The sequence below is a fragment of the Ambystoma mexicanum genome, chromosome 5q, assembly GCF_040938575.1.
Source record: "Ambystoma mexicanum isolate Mex_15411 chromosome 5q, UKY_AmexF1_1, whole genome shotgun sequence".
NCBI classification, from domain to species: Eukaryota; Metazoa; Chordata; class Amphibia; order Caudata; family Ambystomatidae; genus Ambystoma; species Ambystoma mexicanum.
In genome coordinates, this window is record NC_090933.1 from 791113372 (window position 1) to 791132147 (window position 18776).

Sequence of the window (18776 nt, forward strand, 5' to 3'; positions counted from 1 at the left end):
TCACTGATGTCATCATTTGTGATGTCATCTTTGATGTCCTGGGTGTTAGTCTTAGCAGTGCACGGTGGTGGCGCGAGTTATGGTTTCTTAGCTTACCATAACTGGCAAATTTCAGGGGGTTTTCGGTTTTACTTGGAACCATAACGTCCATTTAACAAAGTTTGTTTTACTGAATTTCACAGGTTTTTAGTAGTGCAACTTAACCATAATGTCCCTTTAACAAAGTTTTTTTTACTGAATTTCACAGGTTTTTAGTAGGGCAACTTAACCATCCTGGCCATTTAACAAAGTATTTTTGCTGAAGGTCATTGTTTTGTACTAGTGGCACATAACCATAATGTAAAGTAACTTCTGACTTAATTGCACACCTTGCAGAGAATGCCACATGACCATATGCGGGCGTACAGGACGGTGAAGTGTCGGAAAATCTGTACACACTTAACAATAAGGTGTTTGCCTCGTGGACAGTGTGGAAATACATTTTATATTGATATAGGAACGTCCACCTTCAACATTTCCCTTGCACAGCTCCAACACATATTCATAGTCAGCCATTAGCAATGTAGTACACATTACATACTTTTAGCAAAAGTTCTAGCTATCTGAAAACTACATGAGCGAAACCCATCCCTCCTCCCCAAAAAACAGCACCACTGCTGTAATGAGGGAGCATGAGAAACACTGCCCCTACCTTACAAATAACAAACGCACTACCCCTCCCCATATTACTGTTTGGTGCCTCTTTCCTCATTTCCGTTTGCAAATGTCCTTATTAGCTGTTCTTTAAAAAAAAATCCATAAACAAAGTAAATTATCCTGTAAGAACCACCTTTCACAGTGTAAACATATTTAAAAAATAAAATCCCATACACTCCATCTACTTTATATTTCTCAGTAAAGGACATAGACGCAATAAGATTTGCCATTAACAATCTAGATTTGCAAAGCAGTAACGTGTGCTACTACAAAATAGGATTTTGCGTTATAATTTGGGAAGCCTGAGGCGTCCCGTATTACAAAACAAAATCCTTTTCCAAGATGGCCACCATAGAAAGGGAAGGCGGCTGTGCCATACATGGCCCCTCTTCGATTTCCATGTCAGCCTGCAAAAAGCAAAACTACGTGCCATGACGCACAACCTGAAAATGAACATACAGCGACGTACAACGTGCACGTTACATTTTGAAATAATAAATAGCTTTTTAAAAGAAAACATTAACATTTTAGATTTTGTAAAGTACTTTTATTTCACAATAAACTGTTCAACACCATCTGACTATTCCCATTTTCAATCAATTAAGTTTGTTTCTTGGGTCGTCTTCGAAAATGTTCATCGTGATGCACACGTTGTTCTTTGCGCATATGCAAAGTTTTTGCTTTCCATAAAGCAACCCCTTTGGTCGCACAGTGATTACCAAGATGTCGGCATGCACTTCAGCCTACAGCACCATAAAACATGTTATGTTACTCCTAATGGCCACTCCAGCGTACGGACAAATGGGTCCGTGCCTGTTGTCCCACAAAACCGTAACGGTTAGGCAGCCTGTCACGAGTACGTGCATCTGGCGTGGAAAGAAACCATCACTTGGCATTTGGAATCCATGGCAATCACAGTACGGCAGAATGTAGCTGGTCGGAAAACGTAACAGAAAATGCGTATCAATACCCAACCTTCATCATACAATTGCAAAAAAGACAAAAATAACGTGGAAACTGCTACACAAATTGATGTGGTCATACATGACATTTTAAAGACATAATAGCCGTGAACATGGGTTAACCTAGCAAGAATCTGCACTCTCCATAATTGACAAAAAAATGCCAACTACACAGAAAGATAGTACCTCTGTTACAATGCCAAATTATTGTTGTGGTAATAAAAAATTTAAACTCGATCTGGTGTAGAGTCGTCAAAAATAAACGTACACGATATTCACCATCTCCATTGTCTTTGTTAAACCCAGAAAGTAATGTACAAATGTACATGCACCAAAGAATCTTTTTAGAACTGATATTACATGAGTCTTACTAACGTTTTCAATATGTAACCTTATTAAATGGTATTTTTTCCAAACTTTCACTCCTTGCATTCTTACTGAATTTTCCCTCTGGCTGAAGGTCAGAAAACAATTGACCCTTATGGGTTCAGTCGAATACATGGGCCTACTGAGCTTGCAACCAAAAAAGCAAACCAAGTGACCTTCACTCAGAATGAAAATACATTCTGCTTTATCAACAACATATCAGAATGCATGCATGAGAACTGGTACTCCCACACACTTGCAGACCCGCTGTTTCCATCAAACAGTGCAGGTGGCTGCCTCAGATTTCAAACTCTAGGACACCAGTCTGTCTGCAATATTATTTTAAATACATTGTAACACAGACGCAGTAATCCTTCGCCTGTAGTTAGTGGACACTATATGGAGCAGCAACTTCCAATTTACAGTATGACTTTGGTGACAATAAACCCCACTTTTTTCTGACTTCCTGCTGCCACACCCCATCCCAGCCTCATTAATCCTCACCTTCTGAAACAGTATTTCCTAAGGTTAACAAGTGGAATGGTGTGTTGTTTTATATGTGTTAGCGGCGATGTCCGTGTACACCAAGACACGAATGAAAGATGGCGGGCGTAGCAAAAGAATCTGATGCACTTCATGCCATTCAACATCCAATCAGTGAAGGCGCCATATGTCCGCAGACATGACGCTACGGATTAGCCAATCGATATCTTGTCCGTGGAGCGAACAGGGAAGTGTGTCTGCGGAGCAGACATAGATATCACAAATTTTTTGAGACACACTTTCTGGTTGTTTTAAAGAAAACTACTGGACGGATTGGCACCAAATTTACAAAAGCACGCTTTCAGGACCAAGCCGCTGCTCCTGTCGCAAATGTGGTGAAAATCCATCCATCGGTTTGGGCTGAAGGCGTGCGCAAAGTTTTTCCCCCATTCAGTCTATGGGAAAAAAATATGTTTTGGGAACCCCCCTATAACTTTTCCCCCCTGAACCAAACATCACCAAACTTTGCAAAAAAATTCACAGTGAGCCATATACGCAATGTTTCGTGTGGATTCGTCCAGGGGGAGCAGAGTTATAAGCCGCCCAAAAAGTGCTCTTCCTATGGAAACAGCAACTTAACCATAACTACACAGCCACTACCGTGGCTGTGTAATACATATATATTACATGGCCATGGTAGTGGCCATGTAGTTATGGTTAAGTTGCTGTTCCTGGACGAATCCTCACCAAATTTTGTAAAAAAAGTATATGGCCCACTCTGATTTTTTTTGCAAAGTTTGGTGAGGTTTGGTCCAGGTGGGGGCTTTACAACAAATGTGCGGCAGGAGCGGCGGCTTGGTCCCGAAAGCGTGCTTTTGCAAATTTGGTGAAAATCCGTCCAGTATTCTTTTTTAAAATGACCAAAAAGTAGGTCACAAAAAATTAGTGATATCTATGTTGGGTCCGTGGACTCACTTCCCTGTTCAGTCCATGGATTGGCCTCTGATTGGCTGTGCTGACCGCGAACTGACCTCTGATTGGCCGCAAAATTCACAGACGTGTCCGCTGATTGGATGGTGAGAAAACGTGAAATGCGTCTGTTTTCTTGAAATGCCCGCCATCTTGGATTCACAGACTTTTTTCGGGTCCGCGAACAGCGCAGTGAATTATTAAAAAAAATAAAACAGCATTTCACTTTTCAAACTCAACAAACAATCTCTGGGGAGGTGGGGGGGATGAGGATGGGATGGGATATGGCCATAAGAAGCCAAAAAACGGGTTGTTTCATCCCTGAAAGTCTGCGAACACTCCAGATGTCCTGGGACAGTCTTGTGGTGTTCGCAAACACTCCAGATGCACTGGGACAGTCCTGTGGTGTTCGCGAACACCCCAGAGGTCCTGGGGCAGTCCTGTGGTGTTCGTGGACACCTCAGATGTCCTAGGACATCTGTACCTATTTCTGCATTACAGGGTTGGGGAAAAGCAGTTTTTGGATGGCTTATAACTTTTGCGCCACTCAGTGAAACTGCATGTAATTTTGTAATTTGATTCTAGGACTACTCCTGAATGGTTTTGCAAAGTTTTGTGGGATTCTGTCAAGAGGGGGCAAAATTAGAGGGGGGGTCCCAAAATATTGTAAAGGCATATAAATGAGGTGTGATTTGACGAATCTGCACAACATTTGGCAAAACGATTTTGGATCTAGATATAAATGGTTTTCCAAAGTTTGGTGGGATTTTCTCAAGAGGGGGGTCTCAATATTTTTAGATGGCTTATAACTTTGTTGTTATTTGACGAATGCGGACAAAAGTTTTGAAAAAGATTATAGACCCAACCTTCAATGTTTGTGTAAAGACTGAATGGATTTTGTCAAGTGGGAACTAAGTTATATGACTATTGTATGTACATATATTTTGACACCTTTAAAAAAATAAAACATGGGCGGGTTTCGAGCAAACTCGTGAGGAGCATTGGCAAGGACATTAAAGTATGGTTTTGCAAATGTGTGTTTTATTTTTTGACAAGTGTAATAATGTAGGCACAAAAAATAGTCATATACTTTTGGTGACTGAGGTTGTGGCTGTGGGCAGTTGCCAGATTGTCTGGGTCATGGCATAATGTCATGACGTGGATATCTGGCTACTGGCAATGCCCGCTAGGCTGTGATGGTGGTGCGCGAGTTATGGTTGCTTAGCTTACCATAACTGGGTTTTTTCAGGGTTTTTTCGGTTTTACTTGGAACCATAACGTCCCTTTAACAAAGTTTTTTCAGTGAATTTCATTGTTTTTTATTAGTGCAACTTAACCATAATGTCCCTTTAACAAAGTTTTTTCAGTGAATTTCATTGGTTTTTATTAGTGCAACTTAACCATAACGTCCCTCTAACAAAGTTTTTTCAGTGAATATATATATATACATATTATAGGGTTCCCACCCTCTAGTTAAGGTAAGTCTTAGACACATAGGAACCCCTCAACATTCTATCATTATTAACTTTTGATTGCAATAACGGTATTGGCCGAAATTCCAGAAGTGATTAAAGACCTGCACCCCCCTCTGCACTACAGTTTCGTAAAGATTTGTTAAAAAATAAAAAAGTGTGGCCTACTTCCCATTCATTTTCCCATAGACGAACAAGGTCAATGTTTGCCACAGCACACAGCCCATACCACTGGACAAATTTGGACCAGGTCCAAAACAAATTGGGCACGAAGCATTGACTTGCGATCCAATGCATGGTTTGGGGTTATTCTGTGCAGTCATTTTTTAAATATTTGACAGGGAAGGGGTTGCCCCTTCCCGAAAATAGTGATATTTCTGGGATTGACCCAAAACTGGGTGTTTGTAGAAATTAAATGACAACCATCTTATTTTTCTCTCAATGTGAATGATATTCGCAGATACAGATGAGGATATGGGAACATGAAATGCAGGAAAAAAAGCTATTTGCAGCTCAATAAACATGGACATGCCTTCAGGTTAGAGGAGGGGGGGCTAGCGGGGAAACACAGTGATATTTTGGAGTTGGAGGGGTCTAGGGACTGAGTTTGCAGCACAAAGCTTACCGTAGCCTCGGCCATAGCAGCGAATAGTCGACATCTGAAAGCAAACTGCCTCACAGAAACACTGTGTGTTATAGGGTAAAAGGGAGAGGGCAGGGGAGGTGAGGAGGCCCTCTGGGATGTGGGGTAGCTGACACAGATGAGGGGGGGTATGTGGTGAGGTGCTGGGGGGTGGAAAGCATTTATTTTCAAGCCATATTGCCAATATTTGTGGCTATATCCGAGGCTACAAAGGACTACAGATAACCGTGGGTCCGAGTAGTTATTTTCCTGTGGCAATATATTTTGTGGTGTCAGTGTTTCATTTCTTTTTTAAAGTAATTTCTATAGGTATAGTGATGTTGGGGGTGAAAAATAACAGGCCATGGCAAAGGCCATGGTCAGTGACCTGCTAGGTATTTGGGACTCTTTTTTATTTTGGCTGTGTGTTTTCAGGTTTTTGTATATGTGAGTTTTTGGAAAAAAAGAGAAAACATTAGTTCACCAAAATGAATATAAAAAGCATTAATTGTATTCTATATTTAGATGCCCTGTATAATGTATTTTATGCTGTGTGTTCTTACTTATGGTATTAGGTTGTGTGGCTGTGGAATGTTTGTTTACCCAGTTTACTGTTATGCGTTATTCTCTGCTTGCTGTATTTTCAGCTACTTTATATAAGTACATCCGTTCTGGTTGTAGTGTATTTATATATTAAGTTGTATTGTAGTATAAAACCTGAAGTAGGGCTCCAATTTTATCCAATTTTTATAACTGCGGTTATGATAAAAGTCCATGAAATGTATTTGTGTATTTGTGTATTTGTATATTTGTATGTCAAAAGTAAACCTCAAAAGGACTGTTTTGCGGTACATGAAGTGTAGCATTTTAGCACATCTGAACTGCTGTTTTGATGTTTTGAAGGAAAACTGCATTTCCTTCATAGGTTAGCTGTACTCCATGAGGCCTATAGAAATTGGCCATGTAGCACTTTATGCTGTTGTTCCAAATCCATAATTGGTTGTGATCTCTCATGAATGCTGAAACTGCCATATTAACATTTCTCCAGGATTTCTCAATTTTACCATTAAATCTGGTGGTACATCTCCATGTTTGTCTCTGATTCGGATGAGAAAATATGAAACTAGTGTGAGGAAATAGTTCAATTAGTTTTGCCATGTCTTGTTTGATCATTAAAGTAAGGGACACACCTCATACATTCCCCCAAATCATTGTCTCCACAATGAATTAGTATGCTGCCTGGGTGTCCTGTACTTTTCAGATGGAACAACCAAAACAGCCAACTGTCTCCGATCAGCCACACAGTTTTCAAACCAGCTCTGCAGTCTTTCTTTGTTTCCAGGAAAATGATTCCTAGTTTGAATTTTTAATAGTTTGCATGAGCAGGGTTTGTATGCCGTGTGTGTTTTGTAGTTTCTAATTGGTTGATTATGCTGTTGTAATTATTTGCGGCTAACTAGGAGCCACTCAGCGCACTGCATTGCTATTCATGGGTAGATAGTACCCCCCATGCAGACGGGGCTATAAGAGGAGAAATGGCATGATGTGTGTTTGTGGACATGTGGTAGTGGTTGGGGTAGCATCTTAGATGCACTGAGTGTTTTGGGGGATTGTAAGAGAATAGGGGAGTGAGGAGGACAATGGGAAGTGGAGGTGGGGAGCTGGTAGGCATGTTCGGGACACTTGTTTGGAGTTTGGTGCAGTGCAAATACAATTTTAAATGCGTTATTTTTGCAAAAACACCACGGCTATAAAAAAAAGGCCATTCAACGTCAATAAATAGCACGTGCATAGGCATGTGCATAGTACACATGCGTCAACACCTTTCGCCATGTAATTGGTTTTATCCGTAGCCACGCTGAGATTTATACCAGTGTCTATAAACATACATTTTCTGTGCAATAATCATATTGTTTTGTGGATGATACAGTACAACATTTTATTTGTGTTTGTTATTTGATCTGGTTAGGTGTTCTCTTATTTTATTTGGAGTTTTGAAGGTTGGCTTAGTTTGATTTTGGGTTTGCAATTAACGCGGCTATGAAAGATGCTGGGTTTGGGGAAAATAGATTTATGTGAGTTTCATTCTTTGTTATTGATTGTTGGTACTTTTCTATTTGTGTAGCTGTCTGTGATAGGTTGTGGGGAAAATGTGTCATCCATTTTTGTAGTTGCATTAGTATATAGTCCACTTTTTTTGGTATTCATTTTGGAAAGTAAAAAAGCCACTATTGTCTGCAGTTTTATCTTTTTGATTCCAGCATTCTCACTATGGAGGTGGCAGGACAGTGACTGGTGTGGAAGTAAGTGTTAATAAATGTTTTTATTTTCAATGGTTTATTCAATGGTTTATTTGCAGTCTTGTGTGTGTTAGTTGTATCTACCGCTGCTATCAGTTGGTCATTATGATTTTTTTCATCTGCTGTGCAATGTATTGTATTTTTCAAGTTTTAGAAATAGGTATCTATAAAATTTAATTTGTCAATTAATGACATTTATATGCAGGCATCTAGTTTTTGTATTTATGTTAGTGAGGTTGACAGGTTTATTTGATTGTATTTTTTGTAATGTTAATGCACATTCAGGTATGCAGTACTCTTAGGTCTTTAGAGTGTTTTGTGAGGTAGTTGAATTGATGGTGATTTGAAAGTTTATTTTCGTAATTTTGTGTGTGTATTTTATTGTAGCTGGATCAATCTCATCATCCGAGTGGACTTTCAGTAAATGTTGTACAGTTAACTCCTGTGAAAGGTCAACCTATATTCAGAACATAGTGGTACTGTTGGAGATGCATCAGCTGGTAAAATGGAAATGTGCAGTTGACACTGCTGCAGAAGTTGAGGGTTCTTTCAGTGTTGGTGATGTTGTTCCAGTGGATGCAGGTGCTGGAGGTGGTGCTGATTTTTGTAATCATAATGCATGAGCCTCATGCATTTTTATTTTGTGGTGCTCGTGTGATTTCCGATAGGCTTCATCTCCATATTTTAGCCGTGGATTCGCACTAGATGGTTTCTCATTATTGATGTTCATAGTCTTTGAGATAGGACATTGGAAGTGGGAAAAAAAATTCCACTTAAAAAAAATAAATACGAATGACAGGTAATTTGATGTTCGGCGATTAACCTCTCCCATTCGTTAAATGTGGCACCTCCCTTGGCTACCCTTTCGAGGCATTGCCTACACATGACTTGCATCATGGAAATATCGGGACTGGGTAAAATAGGAGGCTGTGCAGTTGGCACTGCTGATGAAGTTGAGGCACATGGTGATGTTGTTGCACTGGTGGATGGAGGTGCTGCAGGTGGTGCTGATCACCGTCCATGCAAGGAATGGGACCCATGGATTTGTCTTTTGTGATGTTCGTACGGTTTTTGATAGTCATCATTGACGTCATCCCAGTGGATTAACACTAGATGATTCATCATAATAGATGTTACCAGGCTTTGAGACAGTACAGTGGAAGGCCTACCGCATATAGTTTGGTTGAAGATTGTGCAAAGAACCTCCTCTGCCTCAGTGTTCTTTTAGTTTAAAAAAGCGGCAACTGTCAGCAGTGTTTTTCAGCCCAGTTGCTTTCTTTCAGGCAGGGTACGTGGATTTCAGGGGTGCGCGGGAAGTTCCACACGCGATTAGTCAGGGTACGTGGATTACAGGGGTGCGCGGGAAGTTCCACACGTGATTTGGCCGGGTACGTGGATTTCAGGGGTGCGCGGGAAGTTCCACACGCGATTAGGCAGGGTACGTGGATTGCAGGGGTGCGCAGGAAGTTCCACACGCGATTTGGCCGTGTACGTGGATTTCAGGGGTGCGCGGGAAGTACCACACGCGATTTCTCAGGGTACGTGGATTTCAGGGGTGCGCGGGAAGTTACACACGCGATTTGGCAGGGTACGTGGATTGCAGGGGTGCGCGGGAAGTTCCACACGCGATTTGGCTGTGTGCTCCCAGGTATTACCTGTACACCCTCCACGGCCCCTGCAGGCAGCACACACCACAGGGGACTACACTGCACACCTGCTCATGTCACCCACCACCCCCACCCCCCAGCCACCAGGGGCACCCTCCACCAGGCCCCCACCCATGTCACCCACCACCCCCACCCCCCAGCCACCAGGGGCACCCTCCACCAGGCCCCCACCCATGTCACCCACCACCCCCACCCCCAGCCACCAGGGGCACCCTCCACCAGGCCCCCACCCATGTCACCCACCACCCCCACACCCCAGCAGTGCAGGGGCATCCTCCACCAGGCCCCCACCCATGTCTCCCACCACCCCCACCCCCCAGCACTGTGGGGCACCTGCCAGCAGGCCCCCGCCCATGTCCAACCCATGTCTCCCACCACCCCCACCCCCCAGCCACCAGGGGCACCCTCCACCAGGCCCCCACCCATGTCACCCACCACCCCCACCCCCCCAGCCACCAGGGGCACCCTCCACCAGGCCCCCACTCATGCCCAACTCATGTCACCCACCACCCCCACCCCCCAGCCACCAGGGGCATCCTCCACCAGGCCCCCACCCATGTCTCCCACCACCCCCACCCCCAAGCCACCAGGGGCAGCCTCCACCAGGCCCCCACCCATGTCACCCACCACCCCGACCCCCCAGCAGTGCAGGGGCATCCTCCACCAGGCCCCCACCCATGTCACCCACCACCCCCACCCCCCAGCAGTGCAGGGGCATCCTCCACCAGGTCCCCACCCATGTCACCCACCACCCCCACCCCCCAGCAGTGCAGGGGCATCCTCCACCAGGCCCCCACCCATGTCTCCCACCACCCCCACCCCCCAGCAGTGCAGGGGCATCCTCCACCAGGCCCCCACCCATGTCTCCCACCACCCCCACCCCCCAGCCACCAGGGGCACCCTCCACCAGGCCCCCACTCATGCCCAACTCATGTCACCCACCACCCCCACCCCCCAGCCACCAGGGGCATCCTCCACCAGGCCCCACCCATGTCTCATACCACCCCCACCCCCCAGCCACCAGGGGCAGCCTCCACCAGGCCCCCACCCATGTCACCCACCACCCCCACCCCCCAGCAGTGCAGGGGCATCCTCCACCAGGCCCCCACCCATGTCTCCCACCACCCCCACCCCCCAGCAGTGCAGGGGCATCCTCCACCAGGCCCCCACCCATGTCTCCCACCACCCCCACCCCCCAGCCACCAGGGGCACCCTCCACCAGGCCCCCACTCATGCCCAACTCATGTCACCCACCACCCCCACCCCCCAGCCACCAGGGGCATCCTCCACCAGGCCCCCACCCATGTCTCCCACCACCCCCACCCCCCAGCCACCAGGGGCAGCCTCCACCAGGCCCCCACCCATGTCACCCACCACCCCCACCCACCAGCAGTGCAGGGGCATCCTCCACCAGGCCCCCACCCATGTCTCCCACCACCCCCACCCCCCAGCACTGTGGGGCACCTGCCAGCAGGCCCCCACCCATGTCCAACCCATGTCTCCCACCACCCCCACCCCCAGCCACCAGGGGCACCCTCCACCAGGCCCCCACCCATGTCACCCACCACCCCCACCCCCCAGCAGTGCAGGGGCATCCTCCACCAGGCCCCCACCCATGTCACCCACCACCCCCACCCCCCAGCCACCAGGGGCACCCTCCACCAGGCCCCCACCCATGTCACCCACCACCCCCACCCCCCAGCAGTGCAGGGGCATCCTCCACCAGGCCCCCACCCATGTCTCCCACCACCCCCACCCCCCAGCAGTGCAGGGGCATCCTCCACCAGGCCCCCACCCATGTCTCCCACCACCCCCACCCCCCAGCCACCAGGGGCACCCTCCACCAGGCCCCCACTCATGCCCAACTCATGTCACCCACCACCCCCACCCCCCAGCCACCAGGGGCAGCCTCCACCAGGCCCCCACCCATGTCTCCCACCACCCCCACCCCCCAGCCACCAGGGGCACCCTCCACCAGGCCCCCACTCATGCCCAACTCATGTCACCCACCACCCCCACCCCCCAGCCACCAGGGGCACCCTCCACCAGGCCCCCACTCATGCCCAACTCATGTCTCCCACCACCCCCACCCCCCAGCAGTGCAGGGGCAGCCTCCACCAGGCACCCACACATGTCCCCCTGCCCCCAGGTCCAAGGTCAATCATGGCAGTAATGGGCAGCATACCCAGCACAAACACCCAGGCAAGGATTGCATCCACCCACATAGTGAATGCAATTACATGATACAACCCCAATGGCAAGTCTGTAAATGAACACATGTCCGTCACACACACATACACAATGGGTGCAAGTGAATGTCAAAACCCATATCATGACATGTATGAAACCAATGAGAAAATACCACAAGTGAAAGTTAAAAAAACATGTATTAAAGATGAAAAATAAGTAAACAAATCAAACATACAACAATGGGGATAACAAAATAAATGGTCCATGTCCGAGAACAAATGTAAAAATAAAAAAAACAAAGTAATCCAAAAACAAATGTTGTCCAAAGCAATATCATGTGGAAGGAAAATAATGAAAAACCATTTCCTCATGGTGAACACAATAATTAATAAAAAAAATGTTTCTTCAAAAAGCAAACTATATACACGAATATTCCAGGGTCCATGAGCCCAACACCATAAATGAAACCTACTACTACCTAATGAAAATAATATATACAAAAAAGTGGCCATTGTCCGAGCGGTCCAAAAAAATAAAAATTAATAAAGGAAACCTAACACTAACTAACTAAATAACTATATACAAAGGCAGCAGGCAAGTCCTGCGGCTCACTCGGTGATGTTGCTGGCCAGGGCATCATCGAACTCCATGTCGATGTCCTGGAGGCGGGACTCTGTCCTGGCCCCGAGGTCTCGCAGGGATAACCCCATGTCCAGCTCAAACTCCCTGCGAGCTTCCTCGAGGCACTCAGCCCGCCTCAACGCCCGAAGCATGGAGAACTCCGCCCTGACCATGGTGAGCCGCTCCTCTTCCGCCCGCTGCCGCTCCGCACCTATCCGCTGGACCAACTGCTCCCACACGGAAGACACCACCATCCCAGGGTTGCCCTGCCCTCCGGCCGATGCCTGCCCCTCTGATCTTGATGGCCCCGAGCCATGATGCCTCCCACGTCGAGCCTGCTGCTGCCTCCGACGCCACTGCCTCTGCTAGCACGACGGCATCCAGGCTGATGGAAACCACCGACGCCGTCGTGCACGTGCCCTGCCCGATGATGCTGTCACATCTTCCATCTGCTGGGGTCCAGTTGCTGTGTTGTCCACCCCTGCTGGACCTCCGACTCCCAACTGTGGCAGGGATGGGATCCCCACCGAGCTGGCTGCATTGGTCGGGGCAGGTCCACAGGGGGCCCTGGTGGCATCTGGGCCGGAAGACGGCAAGGAGAACGACTGGTGTATAGCCTGCACAGAGGAGGAGAGGGCCGCCAGATTGGCCAACACATGCAGGAAACCCCCGAACATGGCCGATCCCAATTGGGCCACGTCGGCACGGTGCACTTCGTGATGATGTGCGTGCTCCTCCCGGGAAGCACGCACGGCATCACGAATCACAGCCGTGCGCATCGCGACCCCAATCAGGACCTTCTCCACACGGCCAGGGGTTCCCACGTCCGCAGGTGGAGGGGAGTCAGGTGACATGGACATCCCCTCTACCTGTGGACGGGCCTGGGACGGGGCATCCCTGCTGGTGCATGGTGGTGCACTCACAGGGTCAGGGACAGCGACATGCACAGGCCCCTCCACGGTGACCTGTGCTGCCTCCTGCCCCTGGCCCTCGACGGCACCACTTGCACCAGCAGTGATGCCCCCACCAGGCCCCATGTGTGCCCCAGTGGCGGCCTCCTCCTCCTCTGTGCAAACCACCAACCTGGATGTCTCCTCACCGTCTCCCACCGTAGCAGGCCCCTGTGGGGGCTCACCCACCCCTTCCGCTGCTGCTGTGGGGGCATCCCCGCCGCCTTGCTCCACAGCGCCGTCTCCGCCCTCTTCTTCACTAGCCGCTGCGTAGAGGGAGACAAAGAACACAAGCATCAGGGCACTGTACAATGGTCCCCTAGACAGGAAGCAATAGCAGATGAGCACCACTGTCAAAGTACACTTCCATCATGTCCCTCCACAACACATGGGTCAGTCCAGGCAAAACACACACAGTAACAGGCATGGTGCATGCCATGGATATTTCCATGCATGTCCAATGGACTCTTGAAACATTCAATGATATGTAACTCACATGCATCATGGCTCATGCCTATCACATGCACACACTTCACCTCAGTCACATCCATCTGGCCCCAAACACACCAAACACAGCGGATACAAGGGTAATTTGGCTGCTTCACTGAATCTGTGCATTGTCACACACATGTGTCATGCATCCATGGCATGCACAAGTCACAGACACGCAGGTCAGGCACACAGACATGGCTACCATATATGTACCTGGCATCAGCACCCATCCCTCACCCCCACCCATGTCCAGGTACAGAGACTGGCATGCTCTCATGTTCAAAATCTGCATAGGGCTCCCCATGCGGCATTTGAACACATGCAACAACCATGTGGGTCACACATCACTGGTCGCACATGCATTACCATGATGTCCCTGCACACATAGATGCATACATGGCCTATGGCACACATACAGGCAAGTATCATAGAACCAGCACACCGCAACATGCCCTGTCTCACACAGTAATGCTTGGACACTTACCACTCAACTCCAGACGGGCCTCCCTCTCAAGGATCTGGGCGTGGAGCGCTGGGCGTACGCGTTCCAGGACCCTCATCTGGATGGAACTCATGCGGCCCCGGCCCCCCTCCACGAGGCGCCGGGCCTTCACAAGGGTCCTGGACCTCAAGTCCTCCCAGCGCTTCTTGATCTTCAGGACGTTGCGGGTTGCCACCCCCTCCGCGTTGATGGCAACCACACAGTCGGCCCAGATCCTCTCCCGTCCTTCCTTGCTGGCGCGGGATGATCCAAAGAGGGCATCATACTGCCCCAGGACATGCTCCACCAGGACACCAACTTCGGTGGCAGTGAAGCTGGTGCCCCTCTGCCCCTCTGGCCAGGGGTTGCCACTGGTGCCAGATGTGGAAGTGCCCGACATGGCAACCCCAGAGGCAGGTGTGGGTGGGCAACTGGGTCCTGGGGCTGGGCTGTGGAGCGATGTAATTCCAGTCGGGAGTCTTCAGTTCCAGCAGGGGTGGACACAGCAACTGGACCCCTGCAGATGGCTGATGTGCAGGCACCAAATGGCAGGGCACGGTGGCAGCAGGCAGGCAGGCAGGCAGGCAGCAGCAGATGGCACGTGGGAGGCTGCTCGGGGCACTGGGGGGCAGTAACTCGGCCTTCTGGGCAGGAGCGTGGTCTTCCGTGTGTTTTCGCGTGGCCAGCTTGATACGGAGTGATTTGGCACAGTCTGCGCACTACCAGCTACCTGAGGAGAGGGCAGGAGCCCCTCCTCCTCCTCGCATCAGAAGTCGGAGCGGGGATCGAGGCACGCGGACGCACGGCCTCCAGTCCATCTCATCCCTTCACACGATTCCTTCGCCCTGGTAAGGCCCTTGCCCTTATCCACCTTGGCCTACGCAAAGCACCTTTGCTGCACTCTCCACAGAGCGGGGGAGCGCATAAATTGCCCGCCTGACCATCTTTGCCTGACCCTGCGATGCCGGGCGCGACGCGGCACCATAACGAGGCTGGCGCCTCGTTGCTAAGCTACTGCTGTATTTAGCAGTGGCCATATCCGCCGGCAGGCGGAAACGCCGGCGGCCGCCTACGAAGGCCCGTACTAAGGCCCCTGTTTGCCCCCTGTTCGCACAATGGAGCATCAAGGAGCAGAAGAAGCCCCCTGCGCCTACTATTGCCACCTCTACCCTCCTACCCATGAGCTCGGCAATGCAACATATCCCTAGTAAGACTTTGCATAAGGTTTTGCATAAGGTTGTGCCTTATGGTCGCCTACAGACCACATTGATTAGTGTGTTGTGCCTTATGGTCGCCTACAGACCACATTGATTAGTGTGTTGTGCCTCTGGTCACTAACTAACCACACCTGCTACCCTGTGTACTAGCAACACCCACATCATGTATTGGTGCTTATCAACCCTCCTCCACTTACTGTATACATACAGCAGATATTGGACTAGCCAACCCAACCCTCATCCAAACCAAGACTCCTACACTAGCTCATTTATGGGAACTACCACCCCTTCCTTGTGGCTCAGCACCATGACACCTGCGAATCCGTACCTGGATGATCCAGCACTTTGGATACGCCACTTCACTACTAGACCAACACCTAACCAACCTTGTACAACTGCTATGAGAAACACCAGATTGAACTCAAGAACCAGCCCACCCTCCTCTCCTGTCTCTCGCCAGCCCTTCAGGCATACCTGCCATGATATCATCAACACCTACCCCTGCACAATTCTCAGTAGAAACTTGAGGCTTGGTTCTCGCTTGCGCCTCGTATCACAGTACCCACTCGCTGCAACAATTAATACAGCCACTGGCACTAGCTACCACGATTCGCGCCCCACCACACCTCTAGCCTACAATCCCTCTAACGACAGCATACAGGCTCACCACGCTACCTCAGTTGCTACTACCCAACCTAGCCTACCTTGTGCCTTATCAATCAGGAACCACAAATTAGCATCTAGATGCACACATTGGTCTTACCACACTACCAGCCCTGCATCAGGCAACACTTGCAGTTCCAGCCCTCACAAACCACAACACCTTTTTACTCCTACCTCGAATACTCAACAAGACAACGTTACCACGGTCCCTAAGCACAAAGGTGCTCTTATAAACGTACGTTCTATCCAAGCTCACGCCCTTGATATTGCTGATCTCATTGTCTCAGACAACCTGGACCTACTTGCAGTCACGGAAACTTGGCTGCACGCAGCCTCTGGACCCTCTCTGACACTCGCTATCCCTGACAACTACACCATAATCAGGTGCGACAGAGATACCAACCAAACTAAGGGCGGCGGCTTAGCCGTCATATTCAAGAATACGCTTAACATCAGAATTGCGGACAGCCTTCAGTTACACTCAGCTGAATCGCTTTCTCTCAAACTATCTATCTCGCCCAATCACACAGCCACTGTTCACCTAATTTACAGGCCTCCTGGACCCACATCTACCTTCGTTGAAGATATCTCCTCTATTCTAGCATCCAGTGCGAAGCCTAGTTCCCAAATCATCATCTTGGGTGACTTCAACCTGGGTTACTTGGACAAGAATGACACCAAAGCCTCAGATCTTGCAAATGTCCTGACTGATTTCGGCTTCACACAACATGTCACAGAGCCCACCCACATCAAAGGTCGTACTCTTGACTGGATTGCCGACATGAACTGTGCCCTTAATGATATTACTGTTTCCCCCTGCGCTTGGTCTGACCACCATCTTATTTCGTTCTCTATTAACACTAGCCCTCCCGAGGACACACAAAACCTCGCACCGCCCACGCGCACACGGAATAAAAAAGACATCACTGTTGAGAAACTCTTACCACTCATCCTCCCATTATTGCACGCAGCTTCAGAGTCCTGCACTGACCCCACAGCATTAGTAGACACTTATAATCGTGTTATGCTAAAAGCCCTTAATACTATCGCCCCTATCAAACTGCGTAAACAAAAACCACGGACCCACTTGAACTCTTGGTTCACTCCGCAACTACGTGACCTACGCAAAGAAAAAAGAAAAGCAGAGGCCTCATGGAAAAGTATCCCTTCCCTGGCCAACAAAAATAATCTTACGCTAGCCACCCTGGCCTATAAAGAAGCCATCCTTGCTGCCAAAAAGGAAGCTTATAATAAAAGAATCACCCAAGCCCGCTCTAACACTAAGGAACTGTTTAAGATACTTAAGGAACTGGAGTCCCCTATCGCTCCTCTCAATAAGTGTACCCCTGACACTGATTGGTGTACAAACATCCAAAATGCTTTACTAGACAAAATCACCACTCTCCAAACTAAAATCAAAGCAAAAAAAAACTACCTCTCAAGTTTAACGAGCACCACCCTGAATTATAAAATACAAGCACTCAATCACAACTTCAAACCATTCAGCTTCTCTCCCCTCTCCATCAAGGAAGTTGAAATCATTATATCTAAACTAAAACCTTCCAATTGCCAAGGTGATGCATGCCCCGCTGTCATCATTAAGGAAGCCGCACCCAAGCTCGCCCCATTTATTACCTCCTTCATAAATGCCTCCTTTGAATCAAGCACCGTACCTGACAACCTTAAGGATGCCTGGGTCATACCATTAATTAAAAAAGCCAATCTTGACCCCAGCAACCCTTCAAACTACAGGCCCATCACCACTGTGCCTTTCCTGCTTAAAATCCTTGACCGCGCAGCCTATCTCCAAATCCAGGAGTATCTCGAACGCAACAATCTACTTGGGCTGAGACAATCTGGTTTCCGTCCCAGGCATGGCACTGAGACAGCTTTACTGGACCTGAAAACCCAAATCGAGGACCTGAAAGACAAGGGCAAATTGGCACTCCTGCTCCTCCTTGATCTCTCAGCTGCCTTCGACCTGGTTGACCACCAAATTCTCTGTCATCATCTCAAAATCGCCGCCCACTTCTCGGAAGCAGCCACTTCTTGGATCAGTTCATTCCTTGCCAACAGAACCATGAGGGTCTTCTCTCCACTAGCAGCGGCTGACCCCTCCCACGTCCCCTGTGGAGTCCCACAAGGATCCTGTGTATCTCCCACCCTTTAAAATGTGTTTACTAAACCACTCTTTGATATCCTTGATTATCAGGGTGTCTCCTACACTAATTATGCGGATGACACCCAGATACTCATCCCTATCACTGGTGATTTTGTAACCGATTCAAAATCTCTTAATACGGTCTACTCCGTCATCCAGGCCTGGATGGCCAATCATGGGCTCTGCCTTAACGACGAAAAAACAGAGTTAATCATCCTGGGCTCCCAAACTAAACTCGCGAAACTTGACGCCAACTACAATTCCTTCACTATTGACGGGATTGACATCAAAGTGGCCAATGTCACCAAAACTCTAGGAATCTACCTTGATTCTACCCTGTCCCTCACACGACAAACCAATGCAGTTGTCTCTGCATCGTCCTACACCTGCAAATTGATTACAGCCTGCAGGCCATTCCTGACTCCAGACAATTGTCTGACCCTCGCGAGAACCCTCATCTTATC